This window comes from Phalacrocorax carbo, chromosome 11 (assembly GCF_963921805.1).
Source record: "Phalacrocorax carbo chromosome 11, bPhaCar2.1, whole genome shotgun sequence".
In the NCBI taxonomy this organism is placed as follows: domain Eukaryota; kingdom Metazoa; phylum Chordata; class Aves; order Suliformes; family Phalacrocoracidae; genus Phalacrocorax; species Phalacrocorax carbo.
The window spans coordinates 13496148-13517378 of NC_087523.1; the positions used below are offsets into that span (position 1 = coordinate 13496148).

A 21231-nucleotide genomic window follows, 5' to 3' on the forward strand; every position below is an offset into this window, starting at 1 on the left:
TATTTATTTTGTCGGGTGAGTTGTAACTGGAATGAGTTCCCTGAGCAGCCACATGAACTTTTCTTCTGGCTAAAGTGAAAGGATGGTTTTGTTGGTATATGGAGGGCTTTCAGCAGCAATGCTGGCTTACAACATCTTTCAGTGCTCAAGGAACCATGAGTGCAATTCTCGAGGAAAGACTGGCAGCTTCCTTTAAAACTAGGGGGCAAATGGAGAAATAGCTACCTTAACCTTGAGGTTGGTCTCACTATATCTTTTGAATTTGTATATGAACACTACATAGCATAGTGCATGCACCACTAAGCCCACAAAAATGACAAAGGAGTGCATTATCTCTGCAAAGCACAGAGCTTTGTCCAACTTCCATTAATACTGAGTTAAAAATGTAGCCCAAAACATCAGTCCAGGATAAATACCAGATGCAGAGAATAAAAGATATGCTCTAGTCTATCCTCTATCTGGACACCTGCAGTTTCATGACTTTCCCAACTTATTTGTATTAACCTGACTTTATATCACACTCGGCTTCTTTTCTTGCTTATCCATTGATGCTCCCTCTGGGGCAGATTGCTCCTGGCTGTGTTGTGAGAGAGCAGTCTGTGCAACATCAGGATATGGCTGCGGTTCATGCATTTCCCTGTGACTATTTTCTGTGTTCACTCCTTGAAATTAAGGATACATTAAAGGAATGGGTACTATATGAGGTCATGTCCTTAGTTCATATCCTTGTATCAGGTACAATGAAGACAATGAAGACAAAACAGGTTACCTGTTTTCCTGGTCCTCACATTTATTTCTTAGTCATCTGTAGTTAAAGAATGTTAATCTGATGGGGCAAGTGTTCAGTTCCAGTGGTACATTTCCAGTTTCTCTCACCTCTTTGTACACCTCCTTTTATTCCTGCATGGGGAAAAGAGTCAAATTCTTTTTCTACTATTATTTATTTAAAAGAATAACATGGTCATCTGGGATGAGACTTTGTATGACAAGTTTCAGTGCCATGTGAGTTCTTTATCCTTGAGCTATAAACCAAAGAAGGAAGGGAAGAAAGGATTTTTACAATAGAAATACTCACACACTATATTAATTGTGTCAGCATGAACTGTGGCACTACAATAAAGGTTGTTTTAATTTTACTAAAATTGAATAGATTGCTTTGAATCGACTGCAATCTTATAAGGGACTTATTGTAAAACCTACTGATAAGATGGAGTGGCATTGTTCTGAACTGTGGTTCCTGGGAATGAGATTTCAGAAGAACTTAATGCTGACTTCTATAAATCTTTGATCAGTGGTACTAATGGAAATACAGAAACACCTTATCTCCCAACGTTTCCACTTTTCAATAAGATGTTGCAAGATTATTATTAAAAGAGAATTCTGTTCCCTAAAGCTTTCATCTGAGGGGGACCGAGCTGCTCCTGGGTAGAGTTGTGTGCTTTTAACTCCTACTGTCTCTATGGGAAGCTGAAAGTACTTAGCAGTTCACAGAATTTGGCTCATGAGCACAGAAAGTGATGCAAGTAGATTGTCTAAAACAGATGCCTAAGATAGGTGTCTAAGATGGGAGTGATTCATCTGAGTCTTAAACAGTTGTTTTCAGGTGGACTCTAAAATCAGCCCATCTCTCTGCATTGTCCCAAACTGTAGCCTAAATAACTGTCTTTTGACTAAATGCCTAATTTTCTGCATGGCTAAAATCAGGAGGGAATAAGAATCACAGTACATCTTAGTGGAAACAATTCTCCTCAGATTATTTGGAATCTGAGCCAAAGACTGCTTCATGATTTCCATGGTAAAAGATCACATGCTGAAGGCTAAGCAATAGGTGATCAAACCTTGTCTCAGTGTTAGTTCTTCTCCCAGAAACAACCCACAAGCATTATAAACTTAAACCTGTTCATAAGAAATGTAAAACATTTTTGTGTCTCCTTAAAAAAGGAAAACAAAAACAGAGAAAGTACCTCCTCAGTTTCTGAGGGATTCTTCTATTATTCCAGAGGCTTTTTTATTAACGTTGCTGCTGCTAGTTAAGAGTCCAAAATTTGTTTCATGACTAGAAATACAAAATATTTTTCCAAGTACTTTTACACACACACATAGCTGTTTTGACAGCTTTTCTATGTTGCTGAATGTATTGATCCTGAAAGCTTTGTAAATGGCTGTTTGACTAAGCATTTGTGCCAAAAAAAAGCTGTATTTGTCATTTACTATTTTGAAACAAAAAAAAATCAAGTTGAAAACAAATTGACGTGTATAAAAGTATCAGGAATATCCACAGACAGAATTAATAACTATGACATCATTAGAAAGCATTTTGACTTCTACTGGAAGATGTTCCCCGATCTCTAACTGGCAGAGTTCAGGCAATGGACTATGCGAATTAATTATTTTCCCTTTGATCTTACAGATTTCTTCTGCCTTTTTTGAAGGATCCAGTACTGACAACTTTCAGATGCAAACTATTGGACAATATGCAAGATAGTTTATTCCAGGATGGCAGATTCTATGATCCTAGAGGCTTTTCCTCATTTGCAATTCTCATATATATCTTTTATCTTTTTTTTTTTTTCCCTTAAGCCCTAGTCACACTGTCTAGGAGAAGAAATAACTCTGTGTGATTTAGCTGACCAAATATGTCAGAAATCATGAAAAATGACTAGTCCTATAGTAAATAGTCAAAGAAAAGGAAAGAGTAAAAAGCAAATTATATACCCAGACTATCTAGGAAACAGTCATTGTTAGCAAATGCATTTTTGGAACTTAGGAATGGCTTATGAATGATTCATAAAGAGAATGGTGATAGATTTTGCAGCAAAAAGCATCAGCACCAAATAATTTTAAAAAATCTTGAAAATAAAATATGTGATATTCTCAGATTAATCACTTGACTGAGGCTCTATGGTTTAAGTTAGTAATCACTAAATTCAGACAATCATATTTATCTGAATTGCCTTGACCTAATTGTAGATTTTTTATCTGCAAAGCGAGGCAGGATGCTAAGGAACGGGAGTTTTGTCTCTTCCCTTTCGCTTTAGAAATATTCAGTTATGTTTTGCTAATTTCATTTGTCATTTCTGATTCTGATCCTAATCTGATCCAGAAGAATAAAAAGTGTGTGAAAATGCAAACAAATTTAAATTCAGTTACAACTTAGCTGACTAAAGATAGGATTATGTCTTATTTTAAATTAACATTTACTTACAGCCTATTTATAACCTCCATCAATGACAGATTAAAAGACTGACAGTTTATGACACCATCATCTGAAAACTTTATATAGACAACTACTAAAACACCTTCACAAGGAAAAATATCCATTCACACTAACACATGCTCCTTCACACATTGAAGTATGTAAAAATATTCTACTCTTATATTTCTTCATTAGTGATCACTGAAGCAGAGCGACATTAGGTTAAATTGACATCACTAGTTGCCTTTGGTAAACATACAAGGAGGGACTTTTCTTTCCTTTTAAAGTAAATTTTGTGAGCAACCACATAGAGGAGGTTGGCAGATGTGACCGTCTACTCATTTAGGGAAGGCCCACAACACAGCCGTGTTCACAGAAGACCCTTCTAGGCTGTGCAAACTCTGGAAATGCTACATCAACATTGAGTGAAGAAGCTCTCTGCATGGATGAGCAAAGAGCTTTTAGAAAAACTCAATTGGAAGAAGGAGGTTTCTATGTATGTGGAAAAAGGACTGGCCACTTGAGAGGAATATAGGAACATTGTCAGGGCATGCAGACAAAGCAGGGAGGAGTGGCTGCCACACCAGAAGGCTGTGCTGCCATCCAACGAGACCTGGACAGGCTGGAGAGCTGGGCTGAGGGGGACCTGATGAAATTCAACAAGAGCAAGTGCAAGGTCCCGCACCTGGGGAGGAACAACCCCACACACCAGTACAGGCTGGGGGCTGAACTACTGGCAAGCAGCTCTGCTAAGAAGGACCTGGGAGTGCTGGTGGACAACAAGCTGACCCTGAGCCAACAATGTGTTCTTGGGGCCAAGGAGGCCAATGGTGTCCTGGGGTGCATTAAAAGGAGTGAGGCCAGCAGGTCGAGGGAGGTTATCCTCCCCATCTACTCTGCCCTAGTGAGGCCACATTTGGAGTACTGGGTCCAGTTTTGGACCCTCCTAGTTTAAGAAGGACAGGGAGATGCTCGAGCAAGTCCAGCAGAGAGCTTTTTTGTGAGTCTCATTGGTGTTTATGACAAAGGTAGAATGAAAGCTTTTCAGTGTCATTATGGCTTATGAAATTCCAGGCTTTCTCAAATGCTGAAATTTAGACCCTATGGAATTTTACACACTGAGCCACAGGTACCAAGAGATTTACTGCACTAAGCAATAGCTGAACAGGGATAATACATATTCAACTGAGAGAGTTTCAGGTGCCAAAAGGGTAGTTGGATGGCTGAATTACTCTGTGAATCAAATGTTAAATCTTGAGAACATTCTAAAAATCAGAATATTACTGTCTGGTGTTACTCTTTGCTCTCTAATCCAGGACTATATAGTGTAGACCAATTTAATTTTACAGGATGAGTTCACACTATGTTCTATGTAACACTGCTGTCTTTCCATGGCATCTTTCTTTTGCAAAAAATTTATCTTTTTTTAATCTGTCACAGTTCATCTCTATTGTACTTTTGAGAAATTTAAAACAGAATATTATAGTGAAGAATAGGAGGACCAAAGATCTTCCAAACTTCACTCTACACTATGTGTATTGTTCAATAATCTACCACTTCGGGGATGTCACTGAGATGACTGTATCATTGCATATTTGATATTATCACCTATAGGGTTTTGTTTTATTTCTTAAATACCGTGTTTGTTTACTGTGGCACCTGTTATACCTTCAGCAAGCATGAAGGGTTTTGCTTTGAAGTTAAGAAAAATCAAGTAAACACTGGGAGCTAAAAACTATTTCTATGTTGGTCAAAGAGATTTTCTGTAAAGAGCAGAGGTGGGTCTTTAAGAAGTACCCACATGGGGGTTAGAAAGGATAAGCAGATCTTGCAAGTAAGTGGGGAAGACTTGTTTTGCACATGGTGAGGGCTGTCTAGAAGAAAGTATGGAGTTGAGGTTAAGAGATATGGGCAAATGAGCAGCCGTGGCTGGAAATAACAGCAAAGCAAAAAGATGATGGGAGAGTAATGGGGTGTTTAACCAAAAAGGATGAAGATAAGGTGATTAATGATCAGTCTCCTTTCAGCCTGCATATGGTGCCAAAACTACATTAAATCTTTGACAGTGGCATTCAAGCATTGATATTGTATGCCACCATTAAGGAATTTTCCAAAGGGTCACCCAAACCTAGAAAATGCATGAGTCTCTCCTCTATTCTACTAGCCAGAAATCACTTGAATCTTTGTGTTTTTATTTATGCTCCTTGAGCTGGTCCTGTGGCAATGGGTCCTAAGGCAGTAGGGCATTCAAGCACATGCTTATTTCTGATCAAAATCATGCTTTACTTTTTTTCAACAACCCACTCAAACAGAATTATTGCCTTCTTCATAACGGCTGGAAAAAGAAAAATAGGAAAAAAAAGTAGGAAAGAAAAAAGGAATGCAGTAAAGTGCACACCCCCTGCTTAGTGCTAAAAGAAAAAAAATATTAGGTTTTTAATTTAATATCATTTTCTACAAGTGTTGTTCCTGTTTTAGCTCTGAGACTTAACCCTAATTCCAGCTAAGCATACATACTAGTGGGCATAGAGCTGAAGTCAGTGATATTCCTCCCGGAAGCTCTGGAGGTATTTCACATATTTCCTAGCTACCCTGGAAGTACCACATATAATGCTCCCTTGCTCTGGGAACATATTTGGCATTCCAGATCTCTGCTGACTATTCCAGATTACTGAGTTGTTTAAGAAGATAGTCATGAAGCGATAGCTCTTTCTTTATAATTAACTTATTTATTTTTTATCCATAATAACAGCTCATTTCAAACACTTCTCATTCATTGAGAGAGCTACACCCCTCACGTATGCTGTATAGATTTTTTTAATTTTCTCCTGTAAATGTTCTATGATGCCTGTAAATTACCACTTTGGACTAATGCTTCAGGAATTAGATCAGGCACGCTGAAGTAAGACAAAGTAATTCCAGAGTAAACTGTGAATATTATGTGCTGAGAAACTGAAAAAAAAAAGATATGATAATCTAAAATTGCTGTTTTCATATTGATAGAATAAGCCTGGCTTTCTTTCATTGAAAAGCTACATAATGCATTTCCATTCAAATTTGATATGGACATAACCACTGTGCTTGAGAGTAAAAGCCAGCACTTTGTAACTGTTAATGAGTAACAGTGTTTCGTGTCAGAGCCTGACCTTGACACTTGCATCTAGCTTTGCATTCCAGCTCCCGAGTAATCCCACATTTAGGATTATGTACAGGTTCGCCTCTTTTAGGGGCCTCTTTCACATTCATGGTAAGGATTTAAACAAATGCATTACTGAGCATACGTGAAAGCCCGCGGGAGCAGAAAAGATTTTGTTTCAAATGTGAATGCTATTAAAGTTAAGCACATATTAACGTTTTGCTGAATAAAGATGGATTTAACTGTTGCTTAAATATTTCCCTGAGTCAGTGATTTGGTCTGGTCCATTGCAGTATGAGGCCATCTGTGAGTTTTAGATGTAAATCTGAAGTCTGGGAATCTTTGGAACAGAAGAGATATGTGCTGTGGTTTTTAAGATTTAATGTGAAAACTTTAGAATAATGTTGTTAACATTGTTTGCAAAATAACTGCAGTAGCTATATATTCTATCTAGTCCAGATGGATAAAATCTCCAAGGGATGTTTGTTTTTATGGCCTCCAGCTTATTATTTCAACGCCTAACTTTTATGAGGCAAACATTATTTTAGCAGTCTTTTACTGTCTCTTAAATGCAGTGAAAGGCAAAAGAGGACCACAAATCTGTTATATTTAAAGTTACTGAACTAAATTTCAACAATCAGCCTAGACCTTGTACATTTCTTAAATAAAAATAAGGGTAATTGTCTCTTGACCAAAGCTTTTTCCATATGAATAAAATCCAGACATTATATCTAAGGATTTGTCTGTGTTATTGACTCAGTGGTGTTTGGTGATAACATTCCATCAGGCTGTGTTAAAATCAGTGTAATTTGGTTCAGAGTTGAGCTCAATACATGCAATGTATAATAAGTAGTCAGTGTTTGAGAGTTGTTAAAATAATCTGAAAACGGACACAGAACCTTAAGAATAGGAATGATGTGACCTCGGGAGTTCACTGATTTCCTTTACTAATCCCATACAAATTGAGCTTTAGCTAAATAATGGTTGACAGCCATTTGTCTAACCTGTTTTTAAAATAGCCCGGTGATGCAGAATCCCCAGCTTCTCTTGACAGTTGTGTTTTAGCACTTAACTCTCTTGCCATTCAGCATGTTTTTAATGCGTACGTTAAATCTCCCTGGTGGCAACTTAAATGCATTACTTATTGTCCCGGAGAATACATTAGCACTTTCCTCTCTTTCCCAACCTTTTCATGACATCAGCTGTCATCTGAAGTCCATACTTGTTTCTCGCCTTGGTCTTCTCTCAGCTAAATAAAGCCAGTACTCTCCAGCTTTCTTCACAGGTTTTGTTGGAAGAGTGTCAGTGTTTCTTGCTCCTTTCTGGATGTTCTTCAGTTGATCCAGCCGTAATGTTGTGCCCAAATCTGGTGTAGTATTCCACCTGAGCCATACCAATGTTACAGACACTTCAGGTATTTTCTGTACAGCATGCCAACGTATACCTCCCGGTGCATTATGGCCCTGTGGATGTGTGTTCCAGTTTTGGTCCATTAATTCTCAGATCATATTCTGTAGAGCCATTTCTATTATTCTGTCTTTCTCTGTCTTGTAGCTGTGTGTCACTTTGTATTTAATGCCACTGAATTACTTATTATTTTGTTGATTTCATCACATCACTTCAAATTTCATTCGTGTCCTCTAAAGTGCATCCCATCTCTCCCAGCTTGTTATCAACTTCAAATTAAAAGTGCTTTCTATCCTGTCATCTAAATCATCAATAATGAATCTAACGGCTGGAGTACAGGGTGGATTTAGGGTGGCAGAGTTCTGTTAATGGCAAACTTGAACAAGTTTTCACGGGATTCAGTTTGCTTCTAAAATTATTCACCCAGTCCACCTTTACCTTTATTATTTATTTGTGGAGTAGCAGTGTTCAGCGTTCTGAGAACTGGCATGTCCTAAGAGGTCCCGTGTCACACTGCAGACAAGGAGGAAACATTCCGAGCTGGCTAGACCATAAAGATTGCTATTCGTAATGAATGTGGAACAGACCTTGGAGGTTTGGCAGAGTTATTTATTGAAGAAACAGGTGGTACTGAACATAAGCAATTGGGTTTCTTGGATCTGTTAATATTAGAAAGCCATATGAATCTTTTGTAAACCAATTCTGTTGTGGTTTAACCAATCCACAGATCCGCTGCCTACTTACATGTGCTATTCAGACATTATCATGTCTTCTCAATACTTTAAAAATTTATTTATAATTCTTTCACATTTTCTTTTTCACATCTTGATACTGCAATCATAAGCACAGATGTAACTCTGCAGGATTTCTTGAATAACTGAAAAGATTTTTTCTTTGGTAAATAATGTACATAATTTCACTAAAATGCAGTTTAAAACAAATTCATAGCACTTTGTGCTGAATAATATGAAGGAGGTTTTCTTCTGTGTCTGTGTGCATGAAATTTTAAACAGTTTTTTTTAATGTTGGCGAAAACTTTGTCCCAAAGAATTTAACTTTCAGTTTACCAAAAAATTAAAAATATATATTTTGGGAGGTTTGAATCTTTCTGGACAAATTACATTTTTCATGTTTGCCTCCTATAAAAATGTTCCTGTAAGTGTATAATAAAAATGAAAAACAACAAAGTTTAGTCAGATTTTATTTACTATAGGGAAAGATAATATTCACAATGTTTTTTGCTATTTTAGTAGTCTTTGTACTAAAATATTGAAAGACTACAAATATTTTATATTTTTATGGAAATTATGCAAACAGATTATGGAAATAATCTAGACCATCATAATATCAATGAAGAACACTGAAAATATTTACAAATACATGTTTCTGGAAAGTTGTACAACAGTAATGTTTCAGACCGAGTTTTATTCAAACTCAAAAAAGGCCATTTAATGATTTCCTCACAAATGTTCAGTCCTGAGTACTACTGACGCTGTATCAGCAATTTGTTGCAAAACAGCACTAAATGTGAAAGCAAACCAATATGAACCTAAGAAATCCTCTTAGGGAAATTTCTGTTTGGGTGGCAAAAAAGTTTTTGATTAATTTATTTTCTCTTTCCAAACAAATTACCTAGTTTTATGTCATTTGCAGTCCAGTATAATTAGATCTTGACTGACGTGTAACTGATTCTATTTGAAGAGCAAACAAAACCCAGCTCTGACTCTGTAGATCAGAATATTGATGATTTCAGGTGAAAAAATAGATTAGGGACACAGATGGCTTAAGCGACCATGCTGAAACTACACCTTTCTGAAACTCTACAGCACGCTAGGAGTGCTTTTGTAACTACAGAAAGGTGACCAATATGTGACACTGGGTTTCTGTTAATTATGGGAAGGTACAAAGGCGTCCATAAACCAGACAGTCTGTAGCTTATGTAGATACCAGAAAAAGTCAGAGCAGAAGGGTCAGCTTTTTTGTTCCTTGACGTCAGCACTGTGCTCACTCCTTGCTGAGGACAGCACTGTGCAAAATGGACTATTTATTCCATAGCAGCTCTGAGCCATTTGATCCTTAATCTCTGGGTTGATGGTTTTTGTTGTAAACTCTCAAAACCCAGAATAAATGTCAAATTTTTTAAATATCTGCATTCTTGTGAAAATGTTTTCTTTGCATACTCATACTTTGACATCAAATGTGCCTTGAGCGTTCAGAGACACATCCAGACTGAATTCATTCAGCTGCTGGATCATCAATGAAATAGAATCTTGATGTTTTGCTACATAAACATGCTGATGGACATTTGCTGATCACTATCAGCTTAATTCAGTGTACCAACCCACCTTTGTGTACTGTGCTGTGCAAGTCCTTTATAAGAAAATGTAAGAGGGAAAAGGAAGGATTATTTTAGACAACATTTACAGGCTCATGTTCAAATATTCCTGAATGAAGTGAAACCAATCAATAACATGAATATATTAAAGAGCATATATGACCATATTTGCTTAAGTATGTATCACTCATTGGTATGATGCACAGTGAATTTGTAAGGCTGTTAAGGAAGAGGTTAAAGATGCGATGGATTTTTGTTTCAGGAAGAGATAAAGGAAAAAATACAGTGGAAATTTAATTAAGTGAACGGGATGATGCATTTTAAAAATGGCTTTGGCGAAGTGCAGAGGAATGGGAAATGAACCAACTTATGTAAGCACAAAATTGATGGACCTACTTTGAGAAAGTGTCCTTTGGAGGTATGTTTAGTTCTTTAGGGAATGAAAAAGATGATTAGAAAATATTTGAAGATGTAGAGTGGGGTAGCCCTGGTGATCATTTGGACTCATTGAGAAATCTCAAGAATGAGCTTTCAGTAAAGTATAAAAGATTAGTCATCATCAATAGTTATTTAACTGTAAGATTGGAAGGCTTTAGAAGAGATGAAATGCCTTAAAAAACTAAGTGAAATGTGAGTTGGTTTGGTACAGGCAGATTTTCAGTAAATATTTAATGAATCCATCATATTAAATGATTAATATTTTCACAAACAGATGATTCTTTAATCTATTTTATGAAAGCATAGAGGAATCTAATGTCCAGGACTTCCGGGACTTCAAGCTAGCAAAATTGAAATAAAGAAATTAAAATAAAGAGAATACATGTAAGTGGATATATTTAATTATTGGAATTATTTACCTTTGCATTATTAGCCAAATCTATCACATACTGCCTTTCATCAGCTCTACCTGCCATTCTAGACGAAGGCTACCACTAATAAATTAATCTGAGGCTCCAAAACTTCTTTATACAAAAAGAAAAAATGAAGATGTCCTGGTGTTTATTCTTGGTCCTCCTGTCTCAGAAAGCTACAGCCTACACCATGTATTCTGAAAGATCTTCTGTGCTTACACAATAAATGTGACACAATAAACACCTGGAATTGCACACATTTCTCTTGGCTGTTTGAATATCTGGTACCAGATGCTCAGAGCTGCCAGATTCTAGACATTCTGAACATAAATTAAAGAAATCTTTTCAGTCAAAATAACTATCTTTAGTTTTAAGGTAAGCTTCTAAAGCAGTTTCTAGAAAGATCATCTATTTTAATTTCATTATTTTTTTGTGTAAACCAGACTCACTGATCTCAAGAACTATGGAGTTCAAAGGTTGCTCCTAGCATGGTAATAAGGCCCAGTTTACTCAACTGATGCTTGTTGTTTCATATGTAGAGCTGACCAAGAACTTACTAAGTGATGCTTGTTTTGTTGATGTTCAGACTTCAATTTGTTCTGATAACTCTATGGAAATGTTTTAAATTCTGGGAATGTGAACTCCAACCATCCCAGAGTTGTGTTTCAGTAGAGGACCCTCCCAGCTTCTATAATAATGGACACTGCTCAAAGGGGTCACTTCAAACAGAGCCAAATGAGTCTTGGATTATGCTGCTCAACTAATCCTTTGCAGTCCAGACCAAGTCCTTAATTTCTTGTAATTTTCTGTCATCTTGGTGATACCTGCCCTCGGGGTTAGAACTGCAGGAAATCAATGTTTTCAGGTCAGTTTAAGGTCACCTGTACTGCTGCAGTATCACAAGACCCTTAAGGAACTGTCACAACAGCATTGTAGCACCATTGCTTTTTCAGCAGAGCAGGCTATTGAAAAGGACTTAGGGATTACTTGTTTTCCTCACTGGTCTTTTCCCTTTCATCTTCTGGACTGATTACTTACCCCAGCACTTAATACCATACTCAGTCTTACTTAATGCTGTCCAGTTGAAACATTCAAAAGTCCCAGATTTCACAGACGTAATACTTAAGTATTTTATTCACCTTTGCTAAATGAACAAACTGCAAATACGTCCTCTTATAAAGAGGCTTCTGCCAACAAGACATTCCCAAGGTATGGCACTAGACTTCGGTTTTACCTTAAAGTATTTTGTTGAAAGCATTAAAGTAACCACAATGAACTTTCTCATATTTTAACAGTTTTTCAATTCAAGCTTTATACGTGTGTACTGGTTTTGGCTGGGATAGAGTTATTATTCTCCATAGTAGCTTGTATGGTGTTATGTTCTAGTGTTATAACTAAAACAGCCTTGATAACACACCCATGTTTTCATTTTTGCTGGGCAGGGCTTACACAGAGTCAAGGCCTTTTCTTCTTCTCACCCCACCCCACTAGCGAGGGGGTGGGGGTGCACAAGGAGTTGGGAGAGGACATGGCTGGGACAGCTGACCCCAACTGACCAAAAGGTTATCCCAGACCAACTGATGTCATGCTCAGCAATAAAAGTTATGGGAAGAAGGAGGAAGGGGGCACATATGGTGGTAGAGTGTTTGTCTTCCCAAGTAACCATTTTGCACGTTGAAGCCCTGCTTTCCTGGAAAAGGCTAAACATCTGCTTGTTGATGGGAAGTAATGAATTAGTTCCTTATTTTGCCTTGCTTTCACATGCAGCTTTTCCTTTACCTATTAAACTGTCTTTATCTCAACCCACGAGTTTTCTTACTTTTACTCTTCTGATTCGCTTTCCCATCCCACTGAGGCTGAGTGAACAAGCAGCTGTGTGGGGCATAGCTGCCTACCAGGGTTAACCCACAATAACATGTCCTTAGGGGCTCTCTAAAAGCCAGTTATTTTCTTTATCTGTTTCTGTTAAAAAGACTGAAGACAGCCAGTAACCTAACCATTTATCTTTCTGTTGTCTGTAGTGTTAGAACACTATAGATGGCATAATTCAGTACCAAAAAAATCTATAAGCATTTGACCTTACATTATACCATATTAAAAAAAATATGAAACATACTTAATTGAATAGTATTTCATTCTCTTGCCTTTCCAACCAATACTCATTAAAAAGCTGGCTCATGCATACAGATTCTTAAAGGTGCATTTCTAGTTTTCAGGGTATTTTAGAACAACACTGTATGTTCTGCTGGACCACAGTTCTCTGGTGGAGCTCCAGAGGTGAATCTTTCCCATTTGACAGGAACTGTAAAATCATATTCAACATGGAAGTTGCATTTATTTTTCATTTACCTTTCATTTTGAAGTTGACCAAAGTGTCAGACCAACACTCAGAGAAAAAAATCTTGATATAGGCCTGGTACAAATATTCTTACTCACAAACCCTTTTTTTTTGACTACATGATGTAGATATGAAGCTTTATCTGTGGGTCAAACCCAAAGAGCAAACAATTTCAATTGAAAATGTGGATTCAAAAATGCTGCTCAGCCTCACTGTAAGTAGTTGCACGCCAAGTATTTTACAGCAGTCTGTGAGATGATCAAATTACTTTCAGCTGCTGTTTTTCTTGTGAAAGGGAGTGAAGAGAAGCATCCGCTTTTCATAGTGGTGGGTGATACAGGGGACAATATGCAAATACTCTTCACCTAAGCCTTTTTTAAGAGGTTTTAGGTTCTTTTCATACCAGCAGGATAAGGTCATGTGTACACTAATACTTGCTGTGAAGGGGGAAGCGGGGGCGAGGGCAAAACGTGATAATTCTTGGGAGTAAAACAAGACACGGTGTGAATGCAAATGAAGGAAATTATAAAACTTGATCTAATTTGCCTGATGGTCTTTCATTTTTGAATATGCTATGAGACTATGGAATATGCCCGGCTATTGATCTGTTCATTAGTTGGCCTTAAGCAAGTTGTACATACATTATTTATTAATTTCCACTTTCTTTTATGTTTCTAGGAATATGGATCTTTGGAAGAAAAACTTGTTCTCCATCTTCAAAGCAAAATGATGAGTGATCAACAGTATTTTGGGGAATGGAATTATTTTGGGCAACATAATTTAAGCAAATTGCATCCTTAAATCTTTAATTTCTTTCTTCCTACAAGGAAGAACACTGCTGAAATAAGCAGGTAGAGAGGCTGTCCAGGAAAAGTGAGAAAGAATGTGCAAAAAATAACTAGACCCAGATGAATCCATTGTGCCCTGTTGTGAGACACACCGTAAGAAAAGCACAAAGAAACAGAAAGAAAAAAAAATCTTCTTTATTGAAGCAGAGTGTTTTCTGTGAATACTTCAAGGAGTGCAAAAGCTTTGATGAATAGTGAAAGACAAAATATCACCTTCAAATCCCAGGAAGGAACAATACCTTTGTTTTATATAAAGCCAATTGTAAGCCCGGTTGGTTATGTTTATCTCCATTCTGTCTTAGCATTAAAGTCTCACCTGTTGCCACAGTGACCTTGATGTCTGTCACTAAGTCTGACTTGAAAAATACACAAAAAGATCTATGATATACATGAGGAAACCAGGATAATTCACATGTAGCTACCTCTAATTTCTTCCCTTTTCTACTATGGAAATGCAATCATGTAGCTGTGAAATTTAGTAGTTCAGCTTCCTCAGGCAATCCTGCTAATGTTGTCAGGAAGAACTGTCCTCACCTAGCTGCAGAACACATTTCTGAAGTCTATCTACAGCAGTTCTTCACTGGTTTTCAGCATCACCACATCTCCTCTGGATCTCATTACACTGTTCAGATCAGGTTTTCCCAATTGAAAAATGCTTTAGAATCAAAAGCAATATTTTTCACAGCAACTTTCCACGTTAGATGAGATTTGGGATCTTGACTAGTATATTGGTTTGTTTGCTGGTTTCACAGGTTTGTAAATATTTTTCTTCCTGCCAATTTTAAGCTCCCTCTTTCACCTCTCTAAGTTCCTCTTTTGAAAGACTTCTGAGGTTTGAAACTGATACCAGGTATTTTGCCTCTGTTTTTTTCCTGAAAGGAAATAAAGGCTCAGTGAAATAAAACTTGTGGTTGTTTTTGGTTTGGGGTTTTTTTTCTTTATTTAAATACTTCCTTATACAAAAATACTTTTTTCAACAGGTCTAAAGCCCACAGGTATATGCTCTTGTTCATGTTAGACTGGAGGATTTAGTGGTGCTGTCTGTCCTTAATTTCTGTCAATGCAGGAATGGCAACACTCTCTCTCTTTTGCACTGCTGGGAGACAAGGGTGGGCTTCTTTACCTTGAGCGCTGGCTGCTGGAAAATTGAAAGGCTATTGTAGCCTAACCTAATTAGAGAGACACGTCCATGGGGTATTTATTCTCTGGTTTTATTTCTTGGCATTTAGGTCTTGTCTAGAAAGGTAATCTGTAGAACAAAATAATAGTAGTAGTAACTATTACTGAGTATTTGTTGCATGCTATGCTAATAAGTATGTTAAGATCACACTTGCTAGCACAACAGGGAGTTCCACTCAGTATACCCATGGTCAGGCTTGTGTACAGATCATGTGCAAACAGGTTTCTGAGAGGAGTCTGGAAGCAAAGCAATACATCAGTTGTACAGATTTTGCAAGGTCTTCCTCCCAGGCACAGAGGGAAACACAGGAACAAGCATTAAGGTGCTGAGCTGCTTCTTTGCCAATGTTATAATGGGCAATGGATGTTAATGATAGGATGAGAGGAGGAAAGAGGCAGTAGGTGTCAAATCAGAAATATCTCAGCCAGAGAAAGCAACCTTCTTACTGTTGTTTTGGAGGGACAACCACAGCAGCTACTCAAAGTGTCCAGACCACCTCTGAAGGTCCTTCTCACAACCCTTCCTGCACTGGATTTTTCTAGTTTTTGGGATGAAGCCTGCTGTGCTGAGGCAGGTATTGCCTGACAACCTCAAGGCTTCCAGCAATGCTCTGCCTGCTATTCCTCATGTTCCCAAACATTCATACTCCAGGGGAAGAGAGTAAAGATGCAGATGACACTGCTTTGCAGGCAAAAATTTGCAGTTATTAACATGAGTTGGTTTGCAAAGCTGTGGAAGGGTCATACAGCAACATATCGGATATGTCCAGCTACTAGCACTGAAAGATGTTTTATTCAAAATGATCTATTAGAAACTTGCAGCCAGCTATGTGGTGAGAGCTGTGGCTACAGTTCTTATATGTAACTTTACAAACCAATCTCTTCAAATAGTTTTGCTTTAAAATACATCTTCTTGCTTACAAAAGCCTTTTATTCTTTAGACTAGTCCATTTCCAAAGTGAGTAAGAATTGCAGAATCACGGAACGGTGGGGGTTGGAAGGGACCTCTGGAGATCATCCCGTCCAACCCCCTGCTGGAGCAGGCACACCCAGAGCAGGGGCACAGGACCGCGTCCAGGCGGGGTGTGAATGTCTCCAGGGAAGGGACTCCACAGCCTCCCTGGGCAGCCTGTGCCCCTGCTCTGGCACCCGCACAGGGAAGGCATTTTTTCTCATATTTTTCTTGTAAGTCAATCCTAAGCTGCAGGAACACTGAATGGAGAGGTATTTCCTGGTGCAGGAAATCTCTGTGATCCATAATTTTGGTAATGTTCTCATACCAATGATTTTTCACCTGCTCTTGGTCAGTATTCCTTGGAGCTTTTTCAACGGTGGATGCTACACAGAAGTCTCAAATTAAGATGTCCTCAGACTAAATTGTTGGAAGCAAGTTCAAAGAGTAGCACGTAGGGTGACATTCCCTGTGTTACGTCTCACTTAATGAATGCCTGCAACTGCAGTCAGAAGGCCCTTTTAAATTAAATTTCCTAATTGGGCTTAGAACCTGAAATCAACTTACCTCCACAGAAATCAACAATTCTGTAACCACAGTAGTACAGAGCCTGGGTGTGGGTGAAAATGTGTAGGCGGAAACAGGACATAATTTTATTCTGCTTTCTTGGTGCTGGTAATGTCATAAACATCCTGCCATTCTGATATTATTGTGTTAATGTTAAAATATTTGGTTGATGCAAATAGGAGTCGAGATGTAATATTCTTTATATGGCATTGCCCAGAGCAAAGCAAGAACACCATGACAACAAGTAGCCTGCAAGCTGTCATGTTATTTGTGTTCAGCCTGCAGAACAGCTTATAAAAAGCTATCAGCTGACAGGCATCGTGAACATCAATAGTAATTGAGAGAGAAAGAATAGAAGAATAGCAAATGGTGAACATGAAAAAAATAAAGTACAATAATACACCCTAGGAACAATACTTTTCCATACTCTTGGAGTTTTCTTAAATGACAGCCATTTATTAAAAAATACAACTTCACATATAAAACCCTTGAATGCAACCAATTTAGCCTTCAGACATCACCATCCCCCTATAGAGAACTTTACTAATCAAAGGTGACAGCACACAAGAAACCCTTCTAACATTCTACTGAACAAAACTATCAAGCAATTATAAAATTGACAAAGATGACTACAGGGATATGAAGAAATTTCTTCTAAAACTATGTATATTACATAGAAAAATACATCCAAAGAACAACAAATCATGTGAACAGTAACACAGTATTTAAGAATATTGCCTGTGGTGCTGTCAGTGTCTTTATAAATATATCTCTTAAGATTAAGCATCACAGCAGTTATTCATCTATATTTTCTATTCTAAATCCATCTTTCAATGTTTAGGATTTTGGACTAGCTTATTATTGTTTTGCCCCACAGAGAAGTACCAAGTGACTATGAAGCAATGCACCTTTTTGTACTGGTGAACTTGATCACACAGGTCACTGCCCAGGGGAAATTCAGTTCTAGGGAAAAAACAATAAGCAAAAGACCATACATTACACAGCTGGCTTAGTTTCAATGGAACTATTTGTGAGAGTAAAGTGAGTGGGATTTGATCCTTTAACTATTATTGTTTCATTTGGAATTCAGAGTATGTGAAATTGTGGCCAGGTGTTTTAAAATCTGAATTTTTACACACAACACTCCACCATCTCACTACCATTTTATGTTGTAGCAATTGGGCATCCCCTGATTAATAGACTTTTCTGATTGGCATTCCTAGCTGTCCCACTTTTTTCTATATCCCTTGACACCTAACATTGACATATGTCAGGAAATGCAGAGATATGCTACTAATACTGGAGTATTTTAGCACTTACCTGTGGAAAAATAAAATTTGTCAGAAAGAATGCAGGGCACCATTAATATACGTTGCTGAAGAAGGCTGATTTTTTTTCCATGTCACAGATTCAGCGTAACTGGTTTCCTTGAATGACACGTGAGAACCAATAAACTACTTTTACAGTATACTGCACCACTTTTTTAATACCAGGGACCTGAAAACATAAACTTGTATTTGGCTTCACTAATGATGTACCCTACTAAAAGTATGAACAGTTCTGCTGACAGGCCATCTGTTTGCTGTCAGCTACGAATCGATAGCGTGGCTCTCCACTGCATCAGCTGCATAGGAACTTCTTGAAGAATTCGGTGAGCAATCCCTAGAAAGTAAACTGCTTAATTGTATTTGTCTTAGCTGCCACTGTAAGAAATTAACATCTCAGTTTTTCTCTAGGTGTTAAGAGAAAACAAAACAAAACAACAAAAAAACCCAAACAAAATAAGAACAAAAAAAGAGCATTGATACATTATTCATGCCTGGGAAAAAGAGAGGCAGTGATGGAGAAAGTAAACAAACAGACCGTCAAGGGTAAGTTTCCTGGTTTTGGACCTAATAAATATACTTCTGAAGTTCATAGTGCTGCTTCTCAGTAGTTTTCCAATGTACAAATTGTAGGTCATCTTGGGAAACACTGCTTTGAATGCACGGGCTGTTGATATAATTATGATTCACTGAGGAAAAGCAAAATTTTATTACTTCAGTACATAGTTTCTGTCATGTGTGAGTTTAGATGAGTGTTAACAGAAGTTAATGACCCAATTTGCTTTGATATCAAGAGATTTCAAAAAAATGAAGGTTGAGTATGTTCAAACAGAGGAAGAAACTGAACCTACATTGCATGGTTTTGGATATGTGCTCTAAACTTAAGGTTACCACATAAAAGGATCATCCTCCTGCCATGAGGTTTGTGCCTCATTTTAGAAAGAAGACAAGGCCTCTCCTTCCAGGAGGATGTTCCAGCTATGGGACCCTGCCGGTGATGATTTCCTGAGACTCCGATTAACTTCTCCCTCCAGAGAAGAGTAGCAGCATTTCCTTGTTATCTATGTAAGCCAGTCTATTGTCTTTAAATGGCTTTGAAGGGAACACATCTTCATTGCACAGGTACTCACTGACCTAACACTGGGAATTAGATTCCCCTCCAAGACCCAGATAGCTCAAGTCATGTGTGAGAGCACTCATGTCCCTGTTTGGATTCGGCACTGATGAGCTGCACAGTGCCTATAGCAGAACAGGGGCCAGAAATGGGGATTTCATCATTCTAGGCAAGAACGCTAAGCACTGAGTCATTACAGTGCAGAGCTGAACTTCTTGTCCATGCCACAGCCATGAACTGAAACTGTCACTGTCTGTCTGGCTAACTCACAACATGACAGAGGAGTCGTTTGGCCCTGCAGCACTGGGATCTCTAACATCTGCAAAGGACAGGCTGGCCTTTCTTTCTCTCATCTCCCAAAAATCTCACCTGAAATAAAATCAGTTTCATAGAATGTAATTTATCTGCTATAAAGCTATAAACAGCTGAGTCAAACCTGCTGGCATTTGCATTATGAATGTTGATCCAGTTATTGAAATTGTCAGCTGCTAGCACCTTGTTGCAATAATAAAATAATGATTTACTCAGGGCTTTTTGAGAACACCTTTCATTCCAGGCCATCCTCAAGTATGTTATGAACCCATGCACAAGCTATATATAGGAAGCACTTCACCCACCCGTGACAGGCAGCCACCTACGGGATGAATCACTGAGCCTCCTCACAGCTCCCATCACTGGGACCCAGCAGATCAGAACACAGAACAAACAAGGATGGCACAGTGCTGGTCCTCAGCTCCCTCATGCTTCTTTTTCTGCACACTTATTCAGGCCCTACACCAAAGGAAAGCAGTTTGTAATTTTTTTTCCTGTTATGTAACTCCCAGGCTAATATTTATTCATTTATTATTAACACCCATGTTCTTGGGGGAGAAAAAACAAAACAAAACAAAACAAAAAACCGGAATGTCTACTGATCACCTTTGGTCAGGTTATAAAGCTTCATCATAACAGCTGTAAGATTACATTTATGCCCTCATCATTAATGTATCTCATAGCTATGAATGGGTTTTTATTTTAATTTGTTAAGAAATATTTTCTATCACAGACACAAAGAAGAGCCACCTCTCTGTCGCTAGAACCATGTCCAGAATTGTTCCTTCAACTTCTCCCATCTCACTCGACTTAGCCTGCGAAATGTTAACGCTGTCACGCTGTGGGATTTGTCAGCCCAGAGAAGGTACTTTTCCATTGCGATTACATTTGTGTCTCAAAGAAATAATGTAAACATCCAAGTTATCATCAGCTGTAAGAGTGAAAAAAAGCCCTGCTTTGCTGTGCTGACAGTAGCCGGCTACTGGAGGGATATTATTGAGTCTGCTGAGCCCCAGCATATCCCCAATACCTCCTGAGTGTCTTCACTCAGCAGGGGCCAGCGACACATAACTTGCCATCCTGCAATAACCATGAAGGAGTCCTACTGAAAGCCGGAGGCATCACTGTCAAGAGATTTATATTTTTTTAATCCTGAAACAAGATTATATTCCATGTGGGAGCTGTGAAAAACCTTGTGGAAGCAGCATAGCCTTAACTTTCAAAATCAAATGCCTTACTAAAGAGATCTTCTAAACCTCATAGAATAAGATTTTTACAAGCTACTGCATTTTTTCAGCTTTTTAGCACAGAGAAAGATTCTCTTACATTTTTAATAGAAAAGGAAACTGAGATCAGATTGAAAGTATATGCTGAGCTCTGGAAACAGCTGCAATTCAACCCTTCTTTTGGCATATGCTAACTTAAAGAAAGCTCATAATTTTCAAATCATTTTCTCAGAGGAAACAGTGCTGGTGTTTGATTCAAAAGACAGTTTTATTCAAAACTTACTTGTTTGGGGATCTTTCCCTCTTTCTGAAATTCAGCCTAATTTTCTGTCACTGAGGATTTGGAAAAAGAAAAAGAGATGCAGATCAGCTGTTGAACACTTTCTACTCCTTTCATCTAGCACTGTCTCATCTTGCAAACTGTTCTTATGTCATTATTTGCATT

The 21231-nt window shown here is 38.0% G+C and overlaps 2 long non-coding RNA genes across 2 annotated transcripts in view; both read left to right on the forward strand.

The window, feature by feature from the left end:
- The window catches only part of LOC135315299 (uncharacterized), a 417819-nt gene extending 402804 nt beyond the window's left edge, over window positions 1-15015 (forward strand). The window contains exon 5 of the long non-coding RNA XR_010374732.1: window positions 13942-15015. This is a non-coding gene — a long non-coding RNA (uncharacterized LOC135315299). The remainder of the gene's footprint in view (window positions 1-13941) is intronic.
- A 2153-nt stretch (window positions 15016-17168) lies between these two features.
- LOC135315300 (uncharacterized) lies at window positions 17169-20419 on the forward strand. Its single transcript, XR_010374733.1, has 3 exons — window positions 17169-18680; window positions 19074-19199; window positions 20294-20419. It is a non-coding gene; the product is annotated as an uncharacterized LOC135315300 (long non-coding RNA).
- The last annotated feature ends 812 nt before the right edge of the window (window positions 20420-21231 follow it).